This window comes from Haemorhous mexicanus, chromosome 1 (genome assembly GCF_027477595.1).
Source record: "Haemorhous mexicanus isolate bHaeMex1 chromosome 1, bHaeMex1.pri, whole genome shotgun sequence".
Classification (NCBI taxonomy): Eukaryota; Metazoa; Chordata; class Aves; order Passeriformes; family Fringillidae; genus Haemorhous; species Haemorhous mexicanus.
In genome coordinates this window covers 138,306,553-138,328,305 of record NC_082341.1, presented here as the reverse complement: position 1 = coordinate 138,328,305, position 21,753 = coordinate 138,306,553, and the positions used below count along the sequence as shown (strand labels likewise).

At 35.1% G+C, this 21,753-nt stretch overlaps 1 protein-coding gene across 1 annotated transcript in view; it reads right to left on the bottom strand.

Moving 5' to 3' along the window:
- Window positions 1–21,753, bottom strand: part of RIMS2 (regulating synaptic membrane exocytosis 2) — a 446,152-nt gene that overhangs the window by 257,862 nt on the left and 166,537 nt on the right. The gene's annotated exons all lie outside the window — the stretch shown is intronic.

The window sequence follows — 21,753 nt, the reverse complement described above, 5'->3', positions numbered from 1 at the left end:
AGTTTTATAATCACCATGGAAATTAGGGCTAGAAGGATCATTCAGTTAGTTTACTCTTTTAGCAGCTGTTATTACTCAAAAACACACATTTCAGTTCCCACAAAACTATAATTTTTGCCAAGGGCAGAAAATGACAGAGATTCAATGGCAGCACTTTTCTAAATCAGATGAACTCAGAAGTCCTGAACTCAGAAAAGAAACCACTTTTTTGTGTTGTGAAGGGAAAGACTTTGAAAGTGCTGCCTCTGTCTATCTGATAGGAGAGAAAACATTCTCTTCACAGCGAGGAAGGAAATGCAGTCTCTGCTCAACAAGGAAAAACAACTCTAAGTACAGAGTGTGCATGGCCTGTGGGGTGACTGGCAAACTGGCATCCTGTACTGTTTTAGGTAGCATGCAGAATTATTAAACTGTGCTTGAAAGATTGGATCCAGTATTGCCTTGTAAACAGTAAAGTACTTTAGCTTTGCAATGGCATCTTCAAATAAGAAAACTAATTCAATCTTGCAAAAATGAAACTCTTTGTGTGAAGCATGACAAGTTCTGTAAGCATCATGCAGATGCCTATTTGCTTACAGTGAAGCTAAGATGTCCCATCTGTCTTGTTACAATGGTGTGTTAGTACCAGCACAAATTATAACCTCTGTTCGTTTTACAAAATCTCTACAGATTCTGCTACTGGGGACTCAACTTGAATAATGTAACATGAACAGAGTTTCATAAAGCTAAAACCAGAATGGCCAACAGGAAGGGGCAGTTAGAGCAACAGAACTACCCAAATGCAGACAGCTTGCAAAGACATAGAACCTTCATTAAGAAAACAGAGATTAGATGCAGAAATGCTTTAAGATAAATATTTTTCATTTAAATACTTCAGATTATGAAAAATTATGCCACATCCCAAAATAAATTGCTCCAACAGCAAATTACCCAATTCCTGAAAATTTCTGTCATGGCTATAGCAAAAGTGTGCATAACTTCCTCACCCCAGTTGTGTGCCCCATATAGGAAAAATCTGCACTCATCAGATACAGGCATTCATCCAAGTGAATCTCATTGCAAAATCAAGACAAATACATGAACACATGAAATGTACACATACTATACTCTTAATACTCACACTGTGTATACTCAGTCTATATAACCTACAGATCATGTGTCTTCAGAGACACATTGTTTGCATCAATTTGATCCTCCAAAGCACTAAAACACTCTAGAACACATGGTTTATAGGAGCAGCTCCATGATGAACAGTGTAACACACAAAGCCATACAGATTCTAGTTTGACAAATTTCAACGTGTGCCTTGGAGCAGCCTGGGTGTACAGGTGCTTCAGTATTAAACATCTACATATCTGTGTATCTACAGCAATACAAACAACACAGCAGTAAGAATTGCTCCAGCTACAAATAGAAGATTATATAAACATACACAAAACATGTGCATGTGAATATATACATATAAATAAATAAATATATCACTCCATGTCACAGTGTCCTCATATGGATGCAATCCTCTTCTGATGACATTATGGCTATAATGTCATGGGGAAAAGGCTGAGGGGGATAAAAGACATGGATTTCTGTACAAGTAAAAACATTGTAGACTTGTGGGTGAGGAAAATGTATTTCTTTTAAGGAAATACATCATCAGATAAACTGGCACATGACTTACTAAAAAGCACACCTGTTTTTTCTAGCATTAACTATGTTAATGAGAGGAGAATGTGTTGATTTAGCATTGTATTTTTATACCACTTGTACAAACATTCTCTAACCTCTTGTGCTACATTTACCACAAACAGTAATTTTCCTTCCCCCATTTAAGATATGAAAATAGGAAACCATCTATAGCTGGCAGTAATGTGAAGAGCAGCTGGGTCCTCAATCTACTCTAACCTTTCATGAAGGAAAAAGCTTTGCATGGCTGCCCTGTGTGTGGTGACTACTAGGGCACATGCAAGAAAAAGGACCTACCTGCAAATATAGTGCTTTTCTTCAGAGAAAGCAGCCTAACAGAAAAGAGTAACTAATTGAATTCCTGGCCTATGTTGGCTGACACCATCAAACCCCCTTTCTAAATAATTTCATTCCTGTTGAAGTCAGCTTACTTCACTACTGAAGTTACTGAACTAACCAGAAGCTGTAGTCCTGTCCATCAGAAATAAATTAACTGTACCTGTACACCTGATCAGCCAGAAAACTTCTGCCAGGAGAGGGCTCATCCTGCCCCACAGTCACCAGACCCTTCTTATTAAATATTCAACAATTTTTTAATTTTAAAAATACCTGCTATATACAGAGTTGTACAGTGAATGCTACACATTTTAAATCAGAGTTATGAAATCACAGTAGGAGGCAACTAGTACTGATGACACTGATGAAAACTTATGACCTGTCCCTACTATTAAAAATCTGCTGCTATTTTTAGATCACTGGCTAATTCTCACTCACCTTCATGTCTAATCCATTTCTCACCAGTAACTACCTTAAGGATACCTTAATAAAACCCTTTCATCAGGTATCCCCAGCTGGATACACCACGGAAAATGACTATTCCTGCCTTTCCAGGACTTCCCTGGAACTCTAAAAGCTAAGTGAACTTTAAGGGTGTGATATGCACCCTCCAGCTGCCAGCTGAACTAAGCACTATATATCTCTTGTCAGAAGGATTACCACCTTTTCTGTAAAGGTTATCACACCTTTTCTGAAAAATCCTCCAGGCCATTGTGGTTGCTACTTTGAAACAATCATAAAATAAAATCTCTATTATGTTTAAAAAACTCTGCAAAAATCTCTTTGTCAGGCACTTTCTATAAATGGGGGTTTTTTTTCAGCTACAGAATATGAAACTTATTTTTTCCTACTTATTACTGTGTATTTATTTTTATTGTAATTTATCAATACATGACATTTGGTCTTTTAATACACAACCCATAACCCTACACTATGGAAACCTTATTTACAGCGCACTACAGATATCACTAATATTATGGAAAAACAAATAGCTTGACTGAAATCTCTACTCCTGCTCACAAAGTTAAATTATTCAACTCCTCCACATCACAATAGAATTAAGTGCTTCAAATATAACATAGAAGAATATAAGACAGCTCTTCAGCTTTGATGGCTGTGATTTCCATAATGGAACTAGATATCTTGAAACTCTTTGACATTCATTTGTATTCTGCCTTAAAGAGAAAAACTCTTCTGCTTTGATTTAGGTTTTTAGAAAATTGACCAAAATGTACTGTAAAAAAGGATATTTAAAAAATTAGGTGTTCATCACATTTCAGAAGTCAGAGACATGAAAAAACATTGTAATATGCAAAGTATTTATATCACTGTCAAAATTGGATACCAGACCCTCCTGCTAAAAATCTTTTCCTCAGACTAACAAAATACACATTTGAACTGGAGAAAGCCTTCATGAAAATATCATTCTACAGTTATGTTTGACCCCCTGAAGCAAGCTGCATTTACTTGAAGAGTATTATTCATCAGAAGCTTTGGGTCAATTAAAAAATGACAGTTTGTGTCAATTAAATAATACTCTCAGTGGGCCTGAGCCGCCAGCTACTTGGAAATGAATACTGGCCATCTACTTGTAAGACCTAATTATACTTTACTAGACAATGCTTTCAAATTTTGTTCTTTCTTTCCTATAAATTATCAAGGAATAAAGTTGAATGGAAAATTAAAACTGAAAATATCTCTCCTGCATATATTGTAATTTTGCTTAGCTCAAAATGTGATCCTTTCAATACATGAAAGAATAATTCAGAGAAGGTAAAAAATCGACATTTTCCACCAGAACTTTTTCACAAAAGCCATGCAAGATAGAGAGCTTCTTGTTAGAGACCTCATCAAATACCCTGAACACAGCTTCATTTCTCCTTTATTATACGGCTTCTGGCAGGGAAAGTGCATTTGTTGGTCCCTGAGTGATCATTTAAGAATAGTTCTTCTACTATTTGAAATTTTGTATTTCTATGTGTTGAATTCAACAAACAGTCAGGACACTTGTTTTAAAACCACAGTGACAGGGAGCAGATGAAGCACTTGTCACAGAGTTCCCAGGCTGCCAGGAGCTGAGCTGAGCTCTAGCTGGACCTGGCACCCAAAGCCCCACGAGTGCAACGAACCCAGAAAACTTGCTGTGCAACTTTAGGGTCTGCCTGCCTTTCACAGGGAGGGTTCTACTCTCTCATTTAGGAAACCATCTCCTCAGACTTCCTTTGCCAGACTGAAAAATCTGCAAATTTTCTGGCAGTGGTTTTAAGAGGCTAGCTGGTAATGATTTAACTCTTCATTCTCCTCATAACTTCTGCCTCTGCTGAGTCATACTGTACATGAAAATTCATTTTGCACATTATTCAAAGGAACTATGGCTCCCTTATTGAAAAAAGAGGTATTTTTTTTTACTTCAAAGCAGTTCCAGTTCTCACCAAGATCTCTCTTTACAGTTCCTCTGTGCTGTCTAGTTTTATACTAGAATAAACTTATGCTTTGTCAGTTCCCCTCTCCTTAGTTTCTCACCCCCTCAAAAAAAAAAAATTGAAGAATGTAATCCACCAGTGCACAATTCACAAGTTAATTAATTTAAACAGCCTACTTTGATAAATAGAAAAGGTGCTTATTGCATTTGACCAATATGGTTTTAAATTGTTCTGAAGTACATCTAACACTCACACATCTAGGGAATCCACTAGGTAAAGCTCATGTGAGACAATATTTCATTCCTCATTTCAGCCATGCCTTGCAATTTTATCTTATAGAAACCATACCTAGAATCATTAGAATACATTCCAGCTAAATATCTCCAAAGAATATGAATTAAGCTTACAATGAATACAAATTAAGTTTACAATTTAAAAAATTTACTGAAGCATGAGATTGGTAGAGCAGATGTTGATCTCTATTAGATTTTATCTGAAAATAAGAATTCACTGGCTGCAGGCTTGCATCAACAGAACGAAAGGAAATATGTAGTAATAAAACATTAATATAATTAAAGTCACCACTGATAATTTTGCTTTGAACTTGACATGAATGCACAAACATATGAAACAATACATTTTTATTCTATACAAGTAATTCAGCAAAAATTTGTCACTGCAGCAGGGCTACTTTCAATTTGTATGAGGAAAAGAGTTCCAACATGGAAAAAATTGCTGAACAAAAGAGGTGATTGTAAGCATCAATGGCTAATCTACAAATATTTAGGTAATATGTTTGTTTCACTTTTTTTTCCTTAAATCAAAAACATCCCAAATAGGAAACCTGGACTAACATTGGAAATTATTTTAACCTCCTTTATTTTGCTTGATCATTCAGTAGCCTTATAACATATAATATGATTTTAGAGAAGTGCAAACTGAGAAATAAAACAACTATATTTTACTGAGTGTTCTTTCAGCTATATTGATGAATGCTTACCTCTTAAAAGAGGTTAAACACGCCAAGATTTTTCATTATTTCTACTTCTGAACATTTTCAAAATTAATATTTTGCTAATTGTTTCCTCTTAATAGATAAACAAGCAATATTGCACCTTTTTCAGTAAAAAAATTGTCTCAAAAAAGATAATAATAAAAACTATACTAAATAGCAAATTTATTAGATTGTTTTCAAGAATAATTGGTAGGAATGGGCATTCTTGTTATCTGCATCAGTGCTGACACTACAGAAACCATTTGCAGAAGGGTGGAATCAATTAACAACTGTATAACAGCAGGATTCAAATTACTTAAAAATACAGGGTGTTAAAAGAATAGTAAGTCACAGAAACACTAACATAAGAATGAGTAAATATTATACTGAACTGTTACTAAAAAATACAAATAATACAAAATAAAAAACATTTCAAAATTCTATATATACTATTTTTATTAAAATAAATATAGTGTTTCAAGAATATTTTTATCACAGAAAATAGAATACAATTTAAGAAACTAAATTATAGGGTAGCAAAAGATTTTTTTAACTATAATATTTGCATATATATGAAGCCCAAGAAAAAGTTTCTCAGTACTTCCGTTGAGTTTTTTACTAAAAGTGAAAAAATATCTCCCTAATCATCCCCCAGAAGAACAAGAAATGCTGAGCATAGACATGTTTTCAGACAACACATTCTGTATCTTCCTTCCCTGCTTTACCTTTTGATCAGCCACTGCACATCTGGGAAGTTGGAAGCCTCGGGTTCATGAGAATTCATCAATTTCTGTTCTCGCTAGCGCTTTCATTTAATCCTCTCGGTTCAGGGAAATCACACAAACAGTCTCTTCATTTCCAGCCACAATTTTTTAGGTATGTATTTTACAAAACCTTCCCTGCCCCCCAAAATGCACTTATAAAATATAAGGCATCTAGGAAAAAAATAAAGTTTAGTATCTGCAACAGCAGCAATTCAAGTCAGAGAGCTGACCCAATGGGAAGCTATTGAGAGCATGAGAGGAGTGTTATAGTTTAATGCTGTTACCATGTGCTGTATATAGCTGGAGGTCAAGTAAGAATTTACCCTATAAGGAGGATTATGGTACTTAGCTGATTAGTGCCTTGCTACAGTACTATTGCCTACAAATGTACATGCTGGTCAGGACATTTCATTTAAACTATTTTTAAAATTGTGCAGGTCCAGTATTTCATATTTTGTGATACTAGTTCCAGCATTTTCCAGCATTATGTTCTAGGTCTCCAATAAAGTTATGTATTATCATACTTTTAGTTTGAAGTTTTTGTTTTAGTAAGAAGTTAAATTTGGGCATAATTTTCAACTTTCAGGCGAAAATAGTTGTGGCATCTATTTCAGTCTGATGTGCTGCACATACCATAAAACTAAAAATGTTTTTTCTTACAAAGATTAAAAAAAGAAAAAAAAAACAGTGAAAAGCAATGGACTAATTATTTCCAAAAACAGTCGTCAAAACTCACATTCAAAATGTGTTGAAAATGTGAAAATAGTAGAAAGCAAATGTATATCTTCATTTGCCTTAAATAAATTGTAAACACATTTTTCTACAATTTTTCACAGCATTTTCTACCTATGCAAACTAGCTTATGAATACATTATGCTTAATGTAAAGCATCAACCAAATCTGACGGCAATATATTTAAGCCATGACAAAGTAGCATGTTAAGCCATGATAAAGTAGCATGACATGGAAAAACTAAAGACTTAGCAGAAACCTAGATTTTCTTCACCTCAATAATAGTGAGTTCAGATTCCAAGGAAAGCATTCTGACATCAAAGTTTATTTGCTCAGCCATCACAGAGAATATATTATAATAGACTTCATCTATACATCATTTCATCTAATTTTGAGTCTAATCTTTTTTAAGCATTTCAGTTTCTTACCACAGGGATTGTTCAGCAGGTGCTTTTACCAGCAGCTGGAAGTATCCTGGTTCTTCAAAGGAAACCTTTAAGTTTGATGACAGGGAGAATTTTTTTTCAAAGAAACACTCCATCATGATGTGTGTATTATCACCATTACATAAAAAATAAAGCTATTTCAATAATGACCAAACTAAGAAAATATTAGTGACATGAATTGTCATTTGAGAATTGTTTTCCCTAATAACATCTGGAGGCTATTTTGGACTGTTGAACTTTTAAAACTCCACCTTTATAATGATTTTGAGTCAGTATATATTCTTTCTCCCTCTCTTGATTGTGTCCACAATTATAATGTAAATGTGATATCATACAATGAACTTAAGTTTTAAAATATCTCTGTGATTCATATTTCAGTCTGGAAGAGACGAAATAGATCATACTGAGCTGTTTTGATGCCTCCATAAAAGAGCAAGCATAAAATAACTGCTGTGAAAATGTCCAGTTGCCTCAGTAATGGGAGGTAAAGACCCATTATCAAATCTTGTGAATTAGATCGGTGGTAGCTCATCAATGAATGATGGGCTGTCTGCAGCAGCTTCTCCAAGACCAAGATGTCAGGGTAAATGTGTTCCTGCTAGGGAACATCAGCTGGATCACTATGGAATGAGACAGGTGCATTCAATAGCTCTTGGAAGTTACCTTGGTACATAAAACCCTAAATTTCTGGTTCAACTGTCATTCTCAACATACTGGTGAGATGGAATTAAATGTCTGTATTTTAAAGTAGCACCTAAGTCTATCATAGAAGCAGAGCACAAGTTTAGAGGAAATTAAGTTGTATTTTTGTAAAAACTATAGCACCTGTGTTATTTATTGTTAGGACATGATTTTACAATAAAAGAACTTTCTCCACAGTAGTTTAAGCAGTGGGCTAACAATCCACAGCTGTTACATACCAAAATGTTCAGGATCAAATGGTTATGGCTGCCTAGACAGAGTTCCTTCAGTTCTGAGCCCCTCAGGCAAAAGGTTAGGATGGAAACCGTGTATGTGCTGTTGGGTTTTCAGAGACACTTTCTGAAAAACTTCCCACAACACTACCATGCAGTAACAACCTCACATGGATAATGACAGCCTGGTTTTTGAAACATCAGCAGGTCAAAGAGGCATCCTTAGATACTCAGTTCAGATCTCTGATGTAGGTATTTCTACCAGCATTACTTTTTTTTTGCAGTGCTGAGACCAGTTCAGGATATTCCTCCCCTTTCATTCTCTTAACATCTGTTGGAGATGTCTGCACTAGAGCAAGCCTTCCCTAAAGAGGCTCAATACAAAGCCTTCTAAAAAGAAAACATATTCATGGATGTCTGCAAAAGTCCATATGGAAGATCACTAAGTACTCTAGAAGTATGTGGAAGTGAACACTTGGATGTGAAAAGAGTAACCTGGCATCTTAGCAGCTTCTGTACAAAAAAGTAGCACCCAGTTAAATGACAACAGTACAGACCACACAGAGTAAAATAGCAACCACTTCTAGCAGGAAGCAAAAGAATACCGAATGGTCCTTATAGAACTAATAGCAAAAAAAAGCACTGAACAAAATTCACTGAAATATATGACTATGTTTCTTCCAAGACAGTTGTGTGGAAATTTAAGGCAATTTAAAATGAAGCAACTAAAATAAAATTTATCTTGTAACATAAACAAGTCCATAGATGCATTCTACATTCTACTGCAACGAAGGTAGACTTAGTTACTCTAGTTTTACTTCTAAAATACGATGTCAGATTTTTATATTCCAGAGGAGAAATGAATGCACATTTTGTAACTTCATGTGTATATAAACAGCCCAACTAATTCATGCTTTACAGCTCCTATCACCAACATTATCTGCTTTGGCCAATAAACTTGTTTTCAGCAGGATCCCACAAAGTCAAATGATAAAATTCTGACTGAAGTTCAGGCTATGCTATTAGCAGATTTTTTGACATAACATTGGTCACTTTTCCCATCAATTACAGAATTTCTAGAAAAGGTATGAGAATGACCAGAGGGCCTGTCATTACCAACTAGATTCAAATGGCAAATAGCTGACAAACACTGAGAGGTTAATATAAATTATACAGGTTCTCAGCACCTTCGATAACACAAGTCCATTGCAAAAGCTACGGGACACGCTCAGTAACTCAGTCTTCAGCAGAGTGTGATCAATCAGCTAAGGCAACAGAGAAAGGAACAAGAAAAATAATGGAAAAAGAAAATATTAAAGCATTTTGTGAACTCATGAAATCTTTTTGAGACTAATGATGACTTATTCTCTCTCAGTACTGTTATTGTCAGATTTTGGGGACCAGGAGTATGTTTTAAGTTAAACTTTACTTTCATTGTTGACCTGAACAGGAAAGGTTAAATATTTGCTCACTGAAGCACTTTTCTAGAATGAGATCCACTGGATAACAGGCTGGGGAGCCAGGCTTTAAAAATTATTTAAGATACTTGAATTGACAGAGCAGAAAACAATGATCAAGTTTCAGTAATTTAGTTACTGTAATTATAATGGTCAAAATGGATAGTTGTACAGATCTGACTTTTACAATTAGCAAAGAATATTTCCTGGTATATAGTAATTTTGAAATGTATATTGATGTGAACAAACACAAAATAGTTACAATATTAATAGATTCATATATAAAAATGAGAGAAGAGAAACCATGATCAAGTAGTTTGATTTCTTCTTCCTGGATGCTTTTACAGAAATTAGATTAATGCTGGATATGAATGAAAATTTGCTGAGAAGGAATAAGAAATCAAATTAAATTCCTTATATTTGGCCTTACAGTGGTACCAAGCTCATTTACCCTCATCATTAGGGAGATATCTTCCAAAACAATGGATTTGATTATTATTTTGTTTTTTATGGATGATGTGCTATTAAAAGCACAACCTGAAGAACTATTACATTTCCACTGGCTGGCCATTTCCCTACTGCTGCAAGTCCTGTAGCAAGGTGAGAAAAACCAACACTACTCTGTTGGAATTGAGTTTGATTCATAAATACCTAGAAATTTGGAGTAGAGGGTGGAGGGAGAGGCAGAGAAGAAAAGGAAGTGGATAATTACAGCCATGTTAGAAAATTCTTGCAGCAGATAAAAATCTTAAAATACAGGGAAATTCTTAAGAGAATTATCATCATCAATACCTCATAGAAAAGAGAAGGTTTTCTTAAGTCAAGTTTTGTGAAAAGTGGACTGAAAGATATCCCTGGGGTAGAGGCTGTGGACATCACTTCTTTGGCCCCTTTTTCCTTTTTTTAACTAGTTTCACTACCTTCAATAACACATTAGAAACAGTTTGTGAGTGAAGAACTCAGGTGCAGTTGCTGATCAATAGAGTTAAGGCTAAAAGCTGACATTATTGATACAGAAGGATTTTCTATTCAATGTTACAAAAATACTATATTAAAACACAAATTTCATTTTAAAAATAGAGAAACATTATGACGTATTTTCTCTTCCACATTCCTTTAAGCTGAGAGGGAAGAATTTTATTTATGTTTCATGATGTAACACTGCCCTGCCTTGCTGATTGTTTATTCTGCACTTGCTCTTGTGCCTTGTGATGTCTGTTCCATAGACCATACAACAAAATTACACTGCACCAGCATTAGTTGGGAGAGGATACCTCCTCCCAGTGCAACAGACCCAGAGACCTCCAGGGACAAGTGCCAAGGCAGATTCACCTACTCTGCTTCAACATTAAGGTTACGTCAAGTAGAAACTTTTTACACTGAAATATGAAAAAAAAAGTCAAACTTCTAAAGTCATTAGAAATAACACGGATTTCTGCAAGACAGAAACTTAACATGAAAAATTCATTCATAGACAAGAGATTCAACATTTTGCCAGACATTATGAACAATGTTTGTCAAGAATCATCAAAGATTGAGACTCACAGGCTGGTCAAAATACCTGAGGACTTTGCAAGGCTGGCAAAAGTTGGCGATTATTTAATTCATCCTAATTCAACTTAATGCAAAATTCTGTTTTCTCTCTTTCTCAATATTTTCAGGTCAGGTAAACCTAACATTAGAAGGGCCATGTTGTCTCACTGACTGCAGATGGTAATGTTTGGTTCAAAAACTCTGGATTTAAAAAAGAGCCTTTAACTTGTACAAGAGCCTGGAAGATTTTGTTTCAGATTATCAAAGATAATGGATCTATTTATCACATAGAATAAAATCATGAAAGATTTTAGTAAAGACAATGAGATGATTGGCATTTTACACAAATTATGCATAAACAGAGGAACTACCACAGGAGCCTATAAATCCTGTAAGAACCTGGACTGGGAACTGCTGTCATCTCAAAAATACAGGGGAGCTACAAACAAGCATAGGCATATGCATTTCAGTGAGGTGGAATAAAACATTTGTATTAATTATTTTACATGGAAGGTAAGGTCTTGCAATCAGTATTCATCACTAGTTGGTACATTGGGCAAAGGATCTCATCAAGGTAAATTCTTAATCTAAATAAGTTGTACTCAAAATGATAATGAAATTGTCATTAACAGCGATTTGAAATAAAAGCAAGAACTATAAATTGGGATTACAGCTTTTCAAATATTTTCTGCAGAAAAAAAAAAGAAAAACAACAAAAAACACCAAAAAAAACCAGTGCTAGGAAAGATGGACACAAAATAAAATGCAAACCAGGATATTTCTAATCTAAGTTTCTGTCATCTCATCCTCTGTAACAATGCCTGTTTGGAACAAAAAGGGGTGGGGTGTTGTACATTCTACAGGAGCTGTAGTTTGCTCGGTGTAAGTACAGGCTAAGTACCTGTGCAGGAACAAATCATGATACTCTTTTTTATTTAGTTACCTAAACACATGCTCAGAAATATTCCTGCTTTCAAATGTTCCTTATCATTCCCACTCCCAAGTTTTCAAATATAATTTTGTTAGGCTTTATATAATTGGTAATGATTTGTCCCTTATTCTTCCTACTTGGATTGGATATTGCCCCAAAGAATCTTCTGGCCTGGAATGGGACAGCACTTCTTGCCAATGGCACCTTCTTGTCTATGAACTCAAAGGAAGGGAGGGAGCTGAGAAACTAATGTCATAATCAGCCTTAGACCAGTAACAAGATGATAATAATTTACTCCTCATCTTAAAAGAAAAAAGGCAAACAAAGCACACACACACAAAACAGCCCTGTCTCTCAAAAAATATGGGGGTGGCCAAGATTAAGAATTCAAGATCCTGAAGGGCCTTATGATATAGACTCACAAACTCTTTAATTTTCAGTAAATCTCCATGATAGAGTTTAACAAGAAGGAGTACAAGTCTCAATATTTCATTGTTTATGGCAAGGTGCATTGTTTATTGCAGGTGCCTGAAAATGTCTCTGTGGTGATTATCTTATAAAAAATAGGAACAACTGCATGAGTAAAGTTAGGATAAGCATATCAGCACTAGGAACCCATACAAAAATGCTCACATGAACAGCCTTCAGAAGTGAATAACAACAGGCAATTTTCTTACGTGTGAAAAAGCACTGTTATAGCCTCATTCCATGACCAAGCTCAAGCACCAGCTTAAGAGGGGGTTTTTAATATATATTACATCCAAAGATCAAGCAACAATTAATCCTCTGGACTTCTTTCTTAAGCTCGTTGACTATTAAAGGGAGCTTCAAGTCAGACTTGATTTCCTTTCCTGATCCCCTCTGCTGTCAAGCTACCTGCTGTCTAACAACAATTATGCTAGTTCCATGTAGCACACCAAGACATAAATACTCTAAATATTCTAATGTAGAAGTTTATTTGTTTTGGTGCCCAAGACCCAAACATAGGTTTCTTCCAGCAACACAACCTGAACAAAAATTCTATTGCAAAACTTGTTGTCTGCTCATGCATTTTTTAAACTTTCCAAATTCTTTTTATGTCCAGTAGTTGACTGGCATACTGAGGCAAATAATGCCAGGTGGCAAAAAAGAAAATTTTTTAAAATACACTTTATATAGACACACTTTTTATATTTTAGTTAGTCTTGTGACCTTGGTTAAACCACAATATTACCAGCATGAGGGATCCAGGACCTCTATGATCTTACACCATTTTTTATGAAGAGGTAAAAAATGAGCTTTCAGATGCAGTGCTGTGAATCAGATCCCTTCCATCAGAGAATCTGTTTGCAAATCAGGCATTACAGCAAAGTGTATTTTTAAGTATTTCTCTTCAGACCCTTTTTCTGACAAATCATACTGTCTTTCTGGGTCATTTTTTTGGCAGCCCATTCTGAGGTAGGCAACAAAAAAACAGTCATTGGGTTGAATGGTATCTCCTCATATGAACAGGACTGTGCAGGCTTTCCTCAAGCAATGATTCAAGATCATCATGGGGGACAAGACTGAAACACATTGATATAAGAAGTGGATAATAAGCAAATATAAAGATTAAAAACAGCAATTTAAATTAGAAAACTCCCAGAATTCTCGGTTTGAGGTGACCTGTGTGATTTTCTTACAGTCAGTAGTACGCTGAGGAATAATGGTACAATTACTCTCCAATTTCCAACAATAACTTTTACAGCTAAAATTATTTAACATGCTATCTTCACCATTCTTATGCAATATTGTGCAGAGTGGTGGCTAGCCATGAAGACAATTCAGGTGAAAACACAGCACTTAAGTAAAGCCTCCAATGCTGCAACTGTATGAGGAAGTTTCAGCGCTCATTGCCCATATTCTCTTGTATGGGAACCAGGATGCATAGAACATCAGCACACTCATACTCTGATTGGAAGTAACACTCCATCCTTCTGAATTTGTTACTTTAGTAATGGATCAAAAAGAAGTAATTCCATGGCAAATAGAAAACCTTTATCTGGAATTTAGATGGAAAATGCAAAGTATAAGGATATATGACTCAATCTTCACAAGCTACTGTGCAGTCAGAATGAGACCACAGATTACTCCTCAATGCCTTCAGCACAAGAAGAAATGGAGAGAAAGAACAAAGAGGGAAGAATACATCTGCACAACTTCAAAGAGGAGGCTCTAAAAAAAGAAATAGGAAGAGAACCCAAAGAGCATGTGCACCATAATCTGCACGTACTGTAAATTACATTCTCTTCATTACTTTTGGAGGCCTATTTAGTGGTTCTGATATCAACAAATTTACTACAGCCAGCAGTCTGAGATTCTAAAAAATGCCTAACATCTCAGTCCATATTTCATGACTTTCCCCAAAACCATTACTTTAAGACAGATAATCTTCACCAGAAAAACTATTTTCCTCTTATTACTTTTATCTCAGTAGAAATGCTGCAGGGGATTTAAAACCTCTTTATAGCTGGTCCATAGCACTGGTCCCAGCCAAATAGCACTCTGAACATCAGAAATCTAAGTGAAAAACTGTTTAAAATACTTGTTTCTTAAAATAATAAGTCCTGACTATTGGCCATTTTTTCCTCTCAAAGAAACTGTAATGTATAGAATAATATAGAAAAACATTAATAACTCTAAACATTCTTTGTGAACATTCAGTATAAAAATTTTTTCTAAATAGTTACTGGTTGAAAAAAAAATTTTTCTTCTATCCAGACTACTGCTTTAACAAACATTTTTTAAGACTTTATTATACTAAAGAGTAAAAACTACTCTAGGATCACTAGCAATTTTCTGTGACTGCAAAACATGCATTGTCTCATCTGTGAAGAATTAGTCGCCTATTCCTTGAAAGTTGATGTTCTTGTCACACATATTGTAGTGGTGGTTAATAACACAAAATTTATCCAGTCAGGATAACTATCAGCAGCCAGTAACTTTCAAAGCCTATTTAAAGTTTAAGTTATGAAATCAAGTCCACTTAGTCAGTCATATCCAGAGAATTCAAGATATTTCAACAATATTTAAAAGAGGATCTTTAAAAAATGAAAACTGCCAACTGGAAATAATTATACCATTTATCACTGGATTATTTATTATAGTTGACTTTACTAAAACTTTCATTTTCTCCTATCTGTTGTTGTGATAAAAATAAGACAAAAAAATTAAAGTATTGGTTGAAATTCAAAATTATGCATTTATAACAAAGCATATTCTGACATTTGTCATGTTTGATCATCTTCTGCTGATACCACTAATAACAATAACATGGCATCCTCTAAAGAAGTCCAAACCCTCTAAATCTGGAAAAATAATCCATTAAAAAAAAACTCATACTAGGTTAGATTTTCTGATGAAAGGCACAATGTCAGGGAAAAAAGAATTCTATATGGATAACCTCAGCCTTTATTGCAAGCGGCTAAAATAAGTATTGGTGGGAAGCCTGATTTTAGAAAGACAAAAATGTCCAAGTAGACATAATTTTAATTGTAATTCCAGGCACAACCAACAGATATTGCCAATTTTTAAAAGAAATCCAGAGTTCTGTCAGTATGATGAAAGCTGGCTGAGACAATGGGCAATCATGCCATAAGTTTAATAAAGTTTCAAATCTTTTAACCAGTAGAGTGTTGACAATTCCATCAGAGAGTTTCACTGTAAACCAGTTTTCAGGGCTTAAACAGCTAACATTTGATAAGTGCATGTTTATGAACTCTCTGGACCACTTTATATAGATTAAGATTTATACTTTTATATAAATCATAATACTGCTATTTTACCACACTCTGATCAGTAAAACAGATATTTCTGTTATGTTTTCATAGTGAACACAAAACCAAACACAGCAAGTAAATGTCTTTAGAATTCAAATCTTTTTTCCTAAATCCCAGATTACATTACTTCTGAAATAGAAAACAGTTTACCAGTGCTTCTAAAACATTTTGAAACAAAGGACAGTAAAATTAAACATGCTATGCTGCTGTAGTTAAAACTGCAGCTGTTTTTCTTCTCAGGATCTAATGGGGACATTATGCAAGATATAAAATGACTGCTGGATCGAAAATGTGAGAGGAAAATATGCTTCTTTATCTGCTTTGGAGTATTGCACCTACATTTGTCACTTTTCCAAAGACATTTATATGGAAATTTCTCAATTATCAAGGTTCAATATGCCCCTGAAGTATGCTCCTCAGAGTAAGAAAGCCTTGGATTTTTTTACATGCTTTTTCTCTCTTGAAAATCATACTTCAGTGAATTCGTTAACTTGAGGTTTCTAAACATCACATCTTTTTAAATCCATAGCACCCCTTGCTTCCAAGACAATGAGGTTGGACCACTTTTTATTATCAGCTTAGAATAGAAAATATACCAATATACAAGTAAATTATATTTTTTCTAGTATTCAGAACCAAAATTATTTTTTACAATAAATGCATTAATACATTATTAAAATTTCCATCCCTCTGGCATTAAGTATTTAACTACTTTTACCTATCTTTCCCCAGTATTAATTATACAATGAGATAATTATATAAAGCAACTGGCTTAGTGTCAAGGTGATTTTCTATTCTGCTAATGCATGTATTTTTTGAACCTTTAAAGGGTTAGGATTTTTTCCAGACAGAGACAGTTTCCAAAAATCACCATAGTATTTAGTCTCTAAATATTCTCTAAAACTCCATACTTTTCATACTGGAGAGTACATGCTGGGGCTGCATTGTACTTTCCAGTTGAAAGAACAGCAAAAGGAGAGAACTGCCCATTTATTCTGATATTCACTAGAAAAAACCTTTAATCCCTGCAAAACAAAAAACATACATGTTCACTCTGAGAGGCACAATAAAAATGCGAATAAGAAACCCTTTCAGCAAATAATGACTCATGCATTTAGTCTTTGTTCACTTTCTCTTATGGCTCGTACAAAATGCTACAAAATATTGGGTCACTGAATATATAAAATGTGACTGCACACTAGTATCACAAAGACATGTTCCTTTACAGACTCTTTTAATAACAGGACATAGCTAACAAATTCAAAATATGCAATGCAGTCTACTGAATAAACCATAAAAGCAATGTGTCTGAGTTTACATTTGTAACTGAGCTTAAGAAATGTAATTAAATGATGAAGAAAAAACAGAAGAATCTAATCAGAGATGGCTTTCTGAGAGAATTCAGTGCCCTGTACAAAGAAAAATTTTTAGCAGAATTCTTAGAGAAAGCCAGTGAAAAAAAACCATCAGAGGAAAATATACAGTAATACATAAGTAGTCTGCTTTTTGTTTAATTTCAAAAGGGCAGACACTGAAAGAGAAAAAATATCTACAATAATTAAGGTACTGGGTCACTTATTTAGAAGCATTATATTACAAAAAAAGTAGGATGACCATAGAATTTAAAACCTCAAAAGGAGACTGAAAGCTTTTCAAAACTCTGATCTTTACTCTTCTGTGAATCACCAGATATTATGCAAGAGCTCTGGATATTTGAAAGCATACATAGTTCTTCCACCTGTGTATGCAATAAATATTTCATTTATCTACTCATCATTTAGTCACTGCAGATAAGGGAGTCCATAAAATTTCACAGGAAGAGGCAGACTTTTTGGTAGTTTATTTTTAAAACTAAAGGCTAAAAGAAACCGAAATTGTTTTTATAGATAGCTTTTGCAGCCATCACTTTTTCAGTTAAGCCCTTTAAAGCATACATAAAGGTTTAATCAGTTTGCATGTTTGTAGGAATAACCATGGGAAGAGGAAAAAAAAAGAAAGAACAAAAGAGAGAATAATTACTTACCTTACAGTAACTGGAGTTCTGCGAGATGTATCGCTTTGGTGCACAGACACCTCAGGCACTCACCATGGAATCTTAAGGCCATCAATCTTTGTTGGGGCTGTACCTGACTGATCACACCCTGCTCCCTACAGCACTGAGAGGGCGAGGTGTGGTCCTGCAGCTTGGGCCACTGCAGGATCCAGCTGGGAGATCCCTCAGTGGGAGCAGGGAGGAAGCACCATGCCTGCCCAGGCACAGGATGCCTCTGGGTACCACAGGTATTGACATCCCCTGTCTTTGGCAAATGACAGGTCATCAGCAACTCGTTTTTGCTGACTCACAAACAGTAACCTGATATGCAGAATCTAGATGCTCCAAGTCCATCTAAAAATGACTCATACCATTCTGCCAAAATGAGCAGCATACCTATAAGCCTTTATAGAGGAATACTATCCCACAAATGTCCATATTAACCCCAGAGAGAGGTGTTTTAAGAAAACCTACAATCCAGTTTAGAAAGTAAAGACTCAAGCTCCAGCATGTTCATAATACTTAAAAATAATTCACTAAAATAGTAAAACAAACAACTAAACAAAAGCCAGAAAACTGCCAAACAAACAAAAATCCTTGCCCCCAAAATACGAAATCACCCAATGATTCACTGTGTTGCATTCTAGACAGAGTGCCTTCCCAAAACAGAAGAATTAGGAAGGGGGAAAATGCTGAATATCCTTCTGTAAGCTTGTTTAAAATTAACTACAGGGAAACATCACTGAAAGCTAATAACTCAGGGTTTCATAAACCTGTGTCATAAAAGTGATGAAAGGGTTAGTCACAAACAAAATCTTTCTTCTCAAATTCACTACAAAATTAAACTTGAACATAAAAGTGATGCTGTCAGAGGTACATTAAATTTCAGTATTACTAACAAAGAAAGAGTGATTTTCTGGACCATTTTGCACATTGAGCCTAATATTGCATTCACCCTGTTATCCCTATTAGTTTAAAATAATTTAATTTCTATTTTACTACCAAATGACATCAGAAATACACAGGGATTATATTTTTTCTTTTACTTTGATGTACCTATATAATGGTATTTTAGCAAATCATGTTTATCTATTAAAAATTAATAAATACAATGGCTAAGGTTATTAAGACTACATAAAGATCATATCAAGATAAAAGTCATTCAATTCAATAAATATATTTTTGCTGTGTTCAACAGCAATAAAATCTGATCTGTCACATAATGAGCATGGGTATGTGTATTTGAAAGCTCCTATCTGAAACTCAGCATATACAGAAAAAACCAGAACTAGAAAACTAAATAACACATGCACCCAAACCCCTATCATTCTGTATCTTAAAATAAAAATGAAATCTAGTATATTTCACCCTGGAATTAACAGATTTTACTTTTACTCCATCTGACATGCTACAGTGTGACGCTGCTTTTAAAGATGCAAAGAAAATGGTCTGTGGTTAACTCCCTCTATACACTATGGGACAAGAACCTTAATTCCCAACGTACACCACAGAGGGTGTACAATGCCTGTAATGCTGCCAGGGCATCAGAGCCCCCTGTGTGCTTACCTGGGGATACTCAAACACTCCGAGTCAGACCTGACAATCTGCTCTCCCAGCTCCCCACTACAGTCAGTGGAGAGGGAGGCAGAAGATTCTAATGGGCAATTCAAAACAGAAAACCAAGTTTCGTTTAGGTTCTCTGAATGATCCCCTCGAGACCCTTTCCCTTGACCATAAAGAGAGCCAAGAGAGACAACCTTCAAGCTAAAGTCAGCATTTATACCCTGTTGCATTTTACCACATTGCGTAAGGTCTGAATGAACTACCACAGTTATCACGGCTAAGAACTGATATCGACACCTCTTTCCAATGATGTTTTGTGGGGAGAAAAGAAAACATGAAGAATCATTAATTTACAAAGGCACTTTCCAAAACTTCTAAGTTAAATTGAAACTTTTGCCTGATATTGAACTTTACATGTTAAGATGTCCAAACTAGAAATCATCATCACTAAGAATCCAGAAGGAAAGAAGCCTAAAAACATTAGCAATGTTGTTTTCAATAGAACTAGTGCCCTTTTTTCATTAAAAAGAATGAAAAATTTCATAAAACAAAAGGAAAAAAAGAAACACCAGATCCAAGAGACCAGGTGATTTCACCTGTTGGAAAGAACCAGTAGTTTAGGCACTCCAGAGCAAGCTCCTTAAGTCATCAGTCAGTCCTTTAAACTAACTAGAAATGAATGGCACTTACAGAACCTAAATTTCATCTCTTATATGGAAAGAGATTATTTTTTCCTAGACCTGCTTATTTATTTCCTTCTAAAGGAAGACTAGACAACTAAAATACAGACTTCTACACTGTAGACTTATAATGTCAAAAGAGAAGAATCCAAACTGAAGCCAAAAGCATTAAACTATCCCAACCAAAAAAAAAATCTTAAACAAATAAAGGCAAACCAATAATGTAGGAAAACAAGAAAAATAGAAATAGAAAAGCCATGCTCTAATCTATAAAATAAGTTCATAAGAAAAGCAAGTTTTACTAGGATCAGAGTACAAGGGGGAAAAAATCTTGTCCTTAACTTTCAGACTGTGTAGGTGAGGTGTGTGTGATGCAGCTTTTGCATTATGAATTGAGATGAATGGCATATTGATATAAAACTAAACAAGTAAGACTACACGTAGTCATACCTGAGCTGGAAGTTGGTTAAGAGTCTACTTTTTATACTCTGCCAATGATTATATAGCTTTTCATGACATGGAATTTAAAAATATTAAAATAATTTGTTTAACAGAACCCCTGTGTGTCTTGGTCTCGTTTTGCTGGTGTTTTCACTGAGAAATAAAAATTGCATAAGCAGGTTATTTACTGCTAGAACAGGGAACATTTACAGCAACATAGAAATCTTTGGGTAAGAAGAGATTTTAGAGATCTTCTAGCTCCAATCCCCCTGCCATGAGCAGAGACACCTTCCACTAGACAAGGCTGCTCAGAGCCCCATCCAGCCTGGCCTGGAACACTTCCAGAGATGGGGCATCCACAACATCTCTGGGCAACCTGTTCCAGCAACTAATCACCTCCATTTATTTTTCCCCCTTTAGTGCAATCTACCTTATTTAGGTTTAAAACCATTGCCTCTTGCCTTGCCACTGCCAGCCCTAAAAAAAGAGTCTTTCTCCTTTTTTCATGTAAGTCCATTTCTATATTGAAGGCCACAATCAGGTCTCCCTGGAGCCTGCTCTTTTTTATTCCTTGATATTTCTCTGAAATCTTCAAGCAGAATTAGAGTCTTTGAAAACAGTAAAATCTCTTGTAGAACAGGAATTAAAGTTGAGGAAAATACAGTGTATTTTTGCATCACTATTATCCTAGTGTTGCCCTTTATATGTTGGGAAGCCCAGAATCTCCATGTATATTGCTTTTTGAGATGCAAAGAATACCTATTCCATTGTTCCACAAGACAAAAGATTTAAAGTATATTTTTGACATCTATATTTCTTGCCTCCATCTTGTTTCTCTTCTTGCTGCCCAACTCCCATGCTGTCTATCACCATTACATATCTGATAAAAGGATGAGACCATCTGGCATGAATGTTCTTTTCTCTCTCTGAATAACTGACAGCCAGGATGACAACATGGCCCTCCAAATGTCCAATGTGAACTTTGAGACAAAAAGAGAATTGACTGAGACCTCACCAGGTTTAAAGCAGG